This window comes from Pleurodeles waltl, chromosome 11, assembly GCF_031143425.1.
Source record: "Pleurodeles waltl isolate 20211129_DDA chromosome 11, aPleWal1.hap1.20221129, whole genome shotgun sequence".
Lineage (NCBI taxonomy): Eukaryota > Metazoa > Chordata > Amphibia > Caudata > Salamandridae > Pleurodeles > Pleurodeles waltl.
The window spans coordinates 778,941,118-778,951,092 of NC_090450.1; positions in this window are offsets into that span (position 1 = coordinate 778,941,118).

Consider the following 9,975-nt stretch of genomic DNA (forward strand, 5'->3'; position numbering starts at 1 on the left):
AAACATCCTCATTCACCCACCCAACAGACAGCCACCACCCACAAGCATACCTCTCACACACATACACACCCACGACAACCACACTGACCACTCCCTCACCCTCCACTACCAAAGCCCCTTTTGATGATCATCCGTGAGTCTAAAAAAGTGTTCCTTTAAGGTTTTGACCTTTCCCCTACTCCTCTCCCCCGTGAGACCACTTAGGCCCTCATTACAGACCTGGTGGTTGGTGATAAAGTGGCGGTAATACCACCAACAGGCCGGCGGTAAATAAAATGGGATCACAACCACAGCGGAAACCACCAACATAGACAGCCACTTTAATACACAGACCGCCACAGCAGTAGCAACAAACACCGCGGCGGTCACAGCCAACAGACAGGCGGAAGACAATGTACCGCCCACCCTATCACAACCCGCCAGTCCGCTAGCTTTTCCAGGGTGGTACCAACACCATCAAAAGCACGGCGGAAACAGGACTTGGAAGGGAAACCATTCTCCTCTTGACAACCAAGGAAGAACCAGGACGCCATGGAGCCCGAGATGCAGGTCCTGCCGATGCTGGTCCACCTCCTCATACACGACGGATATCAAAGGGGGCGGCGATGACCACGGTGGGTACTGCACCTAGCCCACGGGGAGGGAGGAAAAAGTGAGTGATACACACACGCAACATGCAACACCCCCACCCTCACCCACAACACCATACACACAAAAGCATACAGCAACATTACATTTACACCCCGTAACCCCCTGGAAGAATGCAAGGACAAAAGGAATTGCATTCAAACAGTGATATTTTGAAATATGCAGATATAGTTAACGATTTGAAAAACAGTATCTACAAATATTTACAATATGTACAGAAGGCCGTACACTGTCTCTTGCAAATGTCCATTGCCCACTGGGCCAAAAAATCATGGGCAAAGCCCACACTTGACTCCTGCCTCAAAACGGAAAGAACACTGCAGGGGCATCAGGTCGTATACACACAGGCACCTCAGGGGGAAGAGGAATGGGGGGACACCTCAGCCGGAAGATGGTACAACGCCACTATTCCTGGAGGGGGCTCCATGCCCACTGCTTTGTCCTGGGAATGCAAGGCCACAGTCTCTCAAGTGGGTGGTTTGCCCACTGCTTGGTCCTGGGGAGTGCAAAGCCACAGTCTCTCAAGTGGGTGGTTTGCCCACTGCTTGGTCCTGGGGAGTGCAAGGCCACAGTCTCTCTAGTGGGTGGTTTTCCCACTGCTTGGTCCTGGGGAGTGCAAGGCCCCAGTCTCTCTAGTGGGTAGTTTGCCCACTGCTTGGTCCTGGGGAGTGCAAGGCTACAGTCTCTCAAGTGGGTGGTTTGCCCACTGCTTGGTCCTGGGGAGTGCAAAGCCACAGTTTCTCAAGTCTCTGAAGTGGATGGCTTCTCCACTGGTTCTGGAGGGGGCTTTGTGCGTAGTCTGCTTCATCCTGCCAAGGATTGGGTGAGTGGATGCATTTCTCCACTGGTTCTGGAGGGGGCTTGGTGCCCAGTCTGCTTCATCCTGCCAAGGATTGGGTGAGTGGATGCATTTCTCCACTTGTTCTGGAGGGGGCTTGGTGCCCAGTGATGCTGCACTTGGGGTGTGGCAGTTCACATTTCCCCACTTGGGTGCCTGAGGCACAAGATTTGCAGGGAACAGGTAGCATGATACTCCATGGAGGCAGGGCCAGACTCCATCCTGTGGTGACTAAGGCTGCAAACTGGTGGTAGTGCCAGTGCTGGTGCTTCAAGTGGTGGTGGGAGGCTTGAGGCCCTCTCCTGCAGCCTCGGATGGCTGCCCACTGGGGATGCTGCTGCTCAAAGTTGTTGTGGCATCAGCTGGGCATGTGATGGTGCAGATAGCAGTGCTTGTGGCGGTGTCTGCGGCGGGGATGCTGCTGGTGCTGGGTGTGGTGCAGGTGCTGGTAGTGGTGGAGGGAGACACCAGGCCGTCTCCTGCAGCCTCGGACAGCTGCCCACTAGGGATGATGATGCTGACAGTAGTTGTGGCAGCAGCAGTGCAGATGGCAGTGCAGGTGGCAGTGCCTGTGGCGGAACAGGTTGCGGGGCTGTCGGTACTGATGGTGGGCACCAGTCCCTCACCTGGAGCCTCCGAGGCCTGAAGTGTCTTGCCTCGGGTTTTCTTCCTCTTCCCCACCTTGGCAGATGCTTCTGGGACCTTGGCACTGGCAGCCTGAGTTATGGAGTAGGCCCTGCTGGGTAGGTCGTGCCTCTTGGCCGTGCTGCATGCTGGCCCCTTCTTCACTTTGGCAGGTGGCAGAATGGGTTGGTCCTTTGCAGGTGTCGGTGGCACACTGGCTTCCCTGACGGGTGCCCCCTTTGATCCTCTGGGACTTGCAGGTACCACAGTGTCCCCCGACTTGGTGACTGAGGTGCTGGCCTGGGATATGGACACCCTGGCCCGAGGGGAAGGACGGTGGGGGCGTAAAGAAGAGGTCAATGTTTTTCCAGGGAAAAAAATGTAAACACACTGGAACGGGAAGATGGAGATGGTTTGGGAGTGGAAGAAGAGACAGTGGTTGTAGGAGGTGTACGTCTGCTGAGTTTGGGTGAAGGTGCATGGGCTGGATGCTGTTGTGAGGTGGATGGCTGTTGGGTGGGTGGGTGCTTGCATTTGTGTACTTTGGGAGGATGGATCACAGACACACTGGGAGAGGACACAGGGGATGTGTGCATGGTTGTGGGGGTGGTAACTGCTCGTGAGGGCTGTGTTGTGATGGGCATGCTGGTGATGGAGGTAGTGAATGAAGATGTAGTGCATGCAGGTGTATGTGTAGATGCTACTGGGAGGGAGGTAGACGAGGGGGAGGAGAGGGACACAGTGGAGGCAGTGGATGTTAGTGTGTTTGCATGGGCATGGTGCTTGTGTGAGTGCCTGTGAGATGAAGTGTGATGCTTATGTTTGCCTGAGCCACTTTTGTGTGGTGATTTGGGTGCATGCTAGTCTGAAGGTGTGCTTGGGATAGACTGAGGTAGAGGGGATTGGGTCTGGGTAGTGAAAGTTGGACACAGGGAGAATAGCTGCCATCAGTGCTGAGGCCAGAGCCTGAAATGCTCTCTGTTGGGCTGCCACGCCAGAGTGAATGCCCTCCAGGTATGCATTTGTTTGTTGCAAATGCCTCTCGACACCCTGGATGGCATTCAGAATGGTTGACTGCCCAACAGTGAGGGATCTAAGGAGGTCAATAGCCTCCTCACTGAGGGCAGCAGAGCTGACTGGGGCAAGGCCTGAGGTGCCTGGAGCGAAGGTGATGCCCACCTTCCTGGGTGAGCAGGCACAGGAAACGCTGAGGGGCTGCTGGGAGGGCGGTGAGGGTAGGGGGGGTGGCGGCGGTACCTGTTGTTGGGGTGGGCACAGAGGTATCCGCCTCCACCAGGGAGCTGCCATCGGGGGAGGAGCCGCTGTCTGTGGTCTCCCCTCCTGTCCCCGTCGTGGTGCTCCCCTCACCATCCGACACACTGGTGCCTTCACCCTCAGTGGATTCTGCCTCCATGTCTGTTGCCGGTGCCTCTGCTCCTCTGCCAGATGATGCTAATGCACACAAGGACAAGGCGAGAAAAAAAAGGGGGGAAGAGACAGAGGATACACTTGGTCAATGCCAGCAACACCACTACCTTTGGCGTACACAACACACAGGGAGCCGCCCTGTGCACTAGGCCATGCCCAACCATTTACTGAGACAGTCACCAGCCCATGGGGTACAATGCCTAGCGCCAGCATCTGCACACCTGAAACCCACATGACCTTGCACAGTAGTAGATGGCCACTTACACCATTGGGGTTGGAGTGCGCCGCGCCTGCCCAACAAGGGACCTACCCTGCCAAGATCGCCCTGGCCTAGTGGCATCCACAGCCCACTCCTCACCCAGCTATATCCTAAAGCACGCAAAGTCAGGATTCAGAATCTGTACTCACCCCCTTGTGGCTGTTGTGACGCCCTCAAGCACCCATCCAACTCCGGATAGGCCACCGTCAGGATGTGGAACATCAGGGGGGTCATGGTGCGACGGGCATCCCTTCCACGTTGGGATGCCAGCCCCAGCTGGGCCTCTGCCATTTTCTTGATCCAGTGGCGCAGGTCCTCCCATCTCTTGCAGCAGTGGGTGCTCGGCCAGTGATAGACCCCTAGGGTCGGCACCTCCTTGGCGATGGCACGCCAAATACCCTTTTTCTGGTGGTCGCTGACCTGGAGGGAAAAGACAGCAGAAAAGGAATTTACTCACCCGTCCGGACCGGCATTCTCATTGCCAACCAATTCCCACCCATGCCCGACGCACATACACTGACCACCTCTCATGCAGCACTCAGGCCAGGACGCCTCAGCACCCCCCAACATGTGACTTACATCCACAACACTCAAAACATGCATTGCCCACACATCATGTTCACAGTGTACTCATCTGTTTGTCTGGAGGACCGTAGAGTAATGTGTACTGGGGTAGGACCCCATTCTCCAGTTTCTCCAACTCCTCCACAGTGAAGGCAGGGGCCCTTTCCCCAGACACTGTAGCCACTGTTGCTTCCAGACTCAGACCACAGCAGCACTTGCAGTGTAGGTCCTCTCCTATTGAAGGTCAGGTAGCCAGTGAGTGAATAGTTAGAAAATGGTGGTGACGTCCGCGGCGGTGCGTACCGTCACCGCCGGTATACTTCACCATTGGCTTCTGGAACCCATAGGGCCCAACGATAACCAATGCGAAGTTGCGAGGTGGTCATCGACTGCCTACTGCGACGGCGCACAAAGCCAGCGCACTTACCTCATTTCCACTTGTCCCTCCTCACAGGTCAGGCAGCTGCCATTTCAGGAGGGCACAGGGCATGGCACCTAATTGCGTCACAGTAGACATTGGCACATCAACTGACTCTCGAGTTCACATACTGTTTCTGTAAAGTAAACAAAATCCACAGTAGTGCAATATATGTGGAAATATGACCCTCTGCTCACTGTTCTCTTCCATAGGCTTCAACCGCTGAGACAGCATATGAGATGGAGGCATCCTCCGGTGTACAGACCCCTGGTGGACCTGTCAACAAGAGGACAGACACATTATCATCACATACAGACTTGATCGAGCCACAATCCAAGAACTGTGTGCCCAATTGGAGACAGACCTGATGTCAGCTATCCGCCAGCCCACAGGTATCCCCCCTCTAGTGCAGGTCCTGTCAGTGCTCCATTTCCTGGCAAGTGGTTCCTTTCAAACTACAGTGGCCATGGCATCAGGGATGTCTCAGCCAATGTTCTCCAATGTATTGACCAGAGTGTTGTCAGCCCTGCTGAAACACGTGCGCAGCTACATCGTGTTCCTCCAGGTGGATGAATTGGCCACAGTGAAGACTGACTTTTATGCCCTGGGACATATCCCCAACATCATTGGTGCCATTGATGGTACACATGTGGCATTTGTCTCCCCCGCCCCGGAGAAATGAATAGGTTTACAGGAATAGAAAAAGCTATCACTCGATCAATGTGCAGATGGTGTGTTTGGCGGACCAGTACATCTCCCATGTGAAAGCCAAATATCCTGGCTCTGTTCATGACGCCTTTATCTTGAGGAATAGCAGCATCCCATATGTGATGGGCCAACTCCAGAGGCACCGGGTGTGGCTAATAGGTGAGCCAAAGGTCCCCACCGAGTATCAGTTGGTGTCTGGGTATGGGATTGCCCCTAAGGGTTAGTGTGTATCTAACAGTTGTCACTCTATATTTTCAGGTGACTCTGGTTACCCTAACCTCTCATGGCTACTGACCCCAGTGAGGAATGCCAGGACAAGGGCAGAGGAACTTTACAATGAGGCACATGGGCGTACAAGGAGGATAATTGAGAGAACCTTCGGCCTCCTGAAGGCCACGTTCCAGTGCCTCCATCTGACAGGTGGATCCCTGTACTACTCACCCAAGGAGGTGTGCCAGATCATCGTTGCACGTTGCATGTTGTACAACCTGGCCTTGAGACGCCAGGTGCCTTTTCTGAAGGAGGATGTGCTTGGAGATGGTCTTGTGGCAGCGGTTGAGCCTGTGGACAGTGATGAAGAGGAGGCAGAGGAAGAAGATGTTGACAACAGAATAAATATTATACAGCAGTACTTCAAGTGACACACAGGTAAGACACTGTAACTCAATTTAACATTTCAGTAACTGCTGGACATTGTACATGGCAGTATCTTACCCTATGTCTATGGCCACTGACTGTTCCCTTTGGATTCTCTATTTTCAGATCTCTGTGCCCCATTCTGGCTCCTGCTATGTGTACTGCTGCACATCAAAGGTCATCCAGTAGTAGATTTCACTGCACATATACGTTGCAATGCTTTGGAAATGCTGCACTAATACATTTGAGATTAATTACACTGACTCCAGTATGGTATTTGTTTCAGGGGTGTTTATTTATGTGCCAATAAGTATAGGAGTATGTGCAAGGAGCTGGGGTGATGGCGGAGGAATGTCCAGTTAGAGTCCAGTCTCTTTGTATCACAGGTGCATTGTCCAAGGGGGGCATAGGAAGGGGAGCAATGGCAGTTCAAGGTGGACAGGGTGACATAGTGGGACAGAAGGGTGACTATCAGGAGAGTCCCATTTCCTGGCGGGGGTCTTGGCAATGTTCTCTGTCTTCTGCCTGGCTTGCAGGGACTGTTTGAGGGGTGATTCTCCTTCTGCAGGGGGTGGGCTGCTGGTGGCCTGTTGTTCCAGTGGCGGGGCCTCCTGTCCACTAGCGCCGGTGGAGGTGGAGGGCTGTTAATCGCTATGGTTAGTGTCAGGGGCCCGTTGTTGTGCCACTGCCTCCCTCATGGTCTTGCCCATGTCAGCCAGCATCCCTGCAATGGTGACCAGGATGGTGTGTATTTTTGTTAGGTCTGCCCTGATCCCCAGGTACTGACCCTCCTGCAACTTGGCCAGTACCTGGTCCATGGTCTCCTGGGAATGGTGGTATGCTCCCAGGATGTTTGAGAGTGCCTCGTGGAGAGTGGGTTCCCTGGGCCTGTCCTCCCACTGTCGCACAGCAGTCCTCCCAGCTTCCCTGTTGTCCTGTGCCTCTGTCCCCTGAACTGTGTGCCTTCTGCCACTGACCCCAGGTCCCTGATCGTCCTGGGTTTGTGGGGTTGCCTGGGGTCTCTGTAGTAGTGGACACACTGCTGATTGACGTGTTCTGGGGACAGTGGTATGGGCCCACTGGGTGGGTGCTGTGCTGGTGTTTCCTGAGGGGGGCTGCTCTGTGGTGGGTTGGGACTGTGGCAGGGGAACCGACTGTTCAGAGGCCCATGATGGGCCAGGTTGGTCATCCTGATCCAGGCGTGCAGAGCTGTTGTCGTCACTGTGGGCCTCTTCGGGGGGGGACTGGATGTAGCTGCCACCTCCTCTCTGGTGACGTTGAGTAGGGGTCCTGTTGGGATGCAAATGCATTTTTAATGCATCTGCATGTACCATCTTGTACATGGGTGTGTTTCCCTGTATGATTGTGCTTTCCCTGTTAGCTTGGCCTTGCGTGGGTGGTGAATTTGTGAGCTGGCTGAGTCTCCCTACTGGGCATGCTCTGGTGATGGGTGTCCATGCAGGTCTATGGGTGGTGTCCATGCACTGTTGTTGCATGTTAGGCTTGGTATTGGGATGGGTGGGTTGTGATGGTGGGGTATATGTGAGGTGATGGAGTGATGGGGGTGAGGGTAGGGGTAGGAGTTTGTGATGGCATGCAGGTGGGGGGGTAAAGTAGTTAAGATTTGACTTACCAGAGTCCAGTCCTCCTGCTACTCCTGCAAGGCCCTCAGGATGCATGATCGCCAAGACTTGCTCCTCCAATGTTGTTAGTTGTGGGGGAGGAGGTGGTGGTCCACCTCCAGTCCGCTGTACAGCAATCTGGTGTCTTGCAATGACAGAACGCACCTACCCCCATAGGTCGTTCCACCTCTTCCTGATGTCATCCCTAGTTCTGGGGTGCTGTCCCACAACGTTGACCCTGTCCACGATTCTCCGCCATAGCGCCATCTTCCTTGCAACGGACGTCTGCTGCACCTGTGATCCGAATAGCTGTGGCTCTACCTGGATGATTTCCTCAACCATGACCCTTAGCTCCTTCTCAGAAAACCTGGGGTGTCTTTGGGGTGCCATTGATGTGGTGTCAGTGATATGTGTGAGGATGTGTGGGGTGATGTGTGGGGTGATGTGTTGTGGTGTATGCTGTGATGTGCGTGAATGGTGTATGGGTGAGGGTGTTCTGTGCCTCTGATTGAGTGGGTGCTCCTTGCTTGTCTCTCTGTGATTGGTCTCATTTTTTTTGCTGTAAGGGGTTGTGGGTAATGTGGGTGTGTGTTTTATAATGGACTGGTTGTGTGGGTGTGGTGTGTGTATGTGTCTCAGATGTGTGTATTTTGAATTGTCCAATGTGGTGTAGTTTTGTAAGTGTGTGTATATTTTGAGCGCAGCGGTATGTGCTGCCAATGGTTTACGGCGATTGAAAGACCGCTGTTGTGATTCGTGGGTCGTGATACTGTGGGCGTTTTGCTGTTGGCGTAATGGTGTGGGTTTTGCTATTGCCAATTTATCAGTGACCTTTGGTCTGGCGGAATTGTGTGGGTGTCTGTATTGTGGCGGATTTCTATGTGTGGGTCATAATACCCCTTGGCGGATTACCGCCGCGCTCACAGTATGTTGGCGGCCGTCAGCACGGCAGTAGGCGCCATTTATCGCCAGGGTTGTAATTAGGGCCTAAATGCTTTGTTTCCCTTCCCAGGCCCATCATTTCCACCTCCAGGCGACCCCTAGCCTGCATGCAAGTACCCATGCCCCTCCCCCAAAGAAGTCTGCCGCTCCCAAGAGAACCCAACCCTTCTCTAAGCCTAGACCTAAACACCCCTCCCAAGCCCAATCGCAAAGGACCCCCTCCCAAGCCTAAATCAACCCCTCCTCTTCCACCCCAATCCCTGAGGTGCCTGCGTGCCCCCATGATGCCCCTACCTGAGGAGGTTACATGGCAGTCAGGAGTCAAGTTTGAGGCACCAAGATACGCATCAAGTGCATGTTGCACTATTTATATTTGGACCGACCTATGGCCTTGGACATTTTAATATTTGTTCAAAAATTTAATATATCTGTGGACCAACCAGTTGTTGGTTTTAACATTATATATTTCTTCTGGATTTCTTTTCTTAAGGCGGATTTGTTCATGGCTTACATTTTGTGTGACTATTTGTGTGTAAGCGGTGCTTGTGCTGCCTGTTTTGTCTGGTCAGCATGTGAGGTTGTGTGCAGTGCATTTGTCCCCCAGTGATGGGTGTGTGTTATGTGATGGCCATGTGTCTAGTGGGGACATGTTGTTGTCATGGTATAGAGTGGTGTTTGTGTTGACATGTGTTTGTTGCAGTACTGTGTGGCTTTGTGTGCTTTGACTGTGCGTGTTTGGTGAATGGTATGCCAGATACGTTGTGAGGTGTGTGTGCTGGGTAAGTTGAACGATTCATTGTATGGTTGTGTGATAGTGTTTGTTCATTCCCTGTTGGTGGCACATTGTGTTGTATGTGTGATTTGTCAATGGGTAGTGTCTATTGTGGGTGCTTGCTAATGCAGTGATGGTGTAGCGGTTGTGGTGTTGTAGAGTCATTTTGTGGTGTTGTGTGTTGTTGTGTGTGACTGTGCCGGTGCTGTGCTGTGTTTCTGGGAGTAGGTCTGTGTTTTTGATGTGTGTGTGTGATGGCCATAGTGTGTACTGTGTGTGTGCGTGTGTGTATGTGGCTGCCTGTGAGTGTGCGGGTCAGTGCCGGGTTACTTATGTGTGCGTTGCCCTTGTCACCCATGGTTCTAGAGATGTCTTATGAAATCCCTCTCCTAATCCCATCTCGCCACAACCTGTTGCAGGACCCAGTGGGCCTTCCACATCCCTTGATCCTGTCAGAACAACTCAAATTGGTGGTTTGTAGGGTTTCAGCAAGAAATTGAAAATGTCAGGTATTTC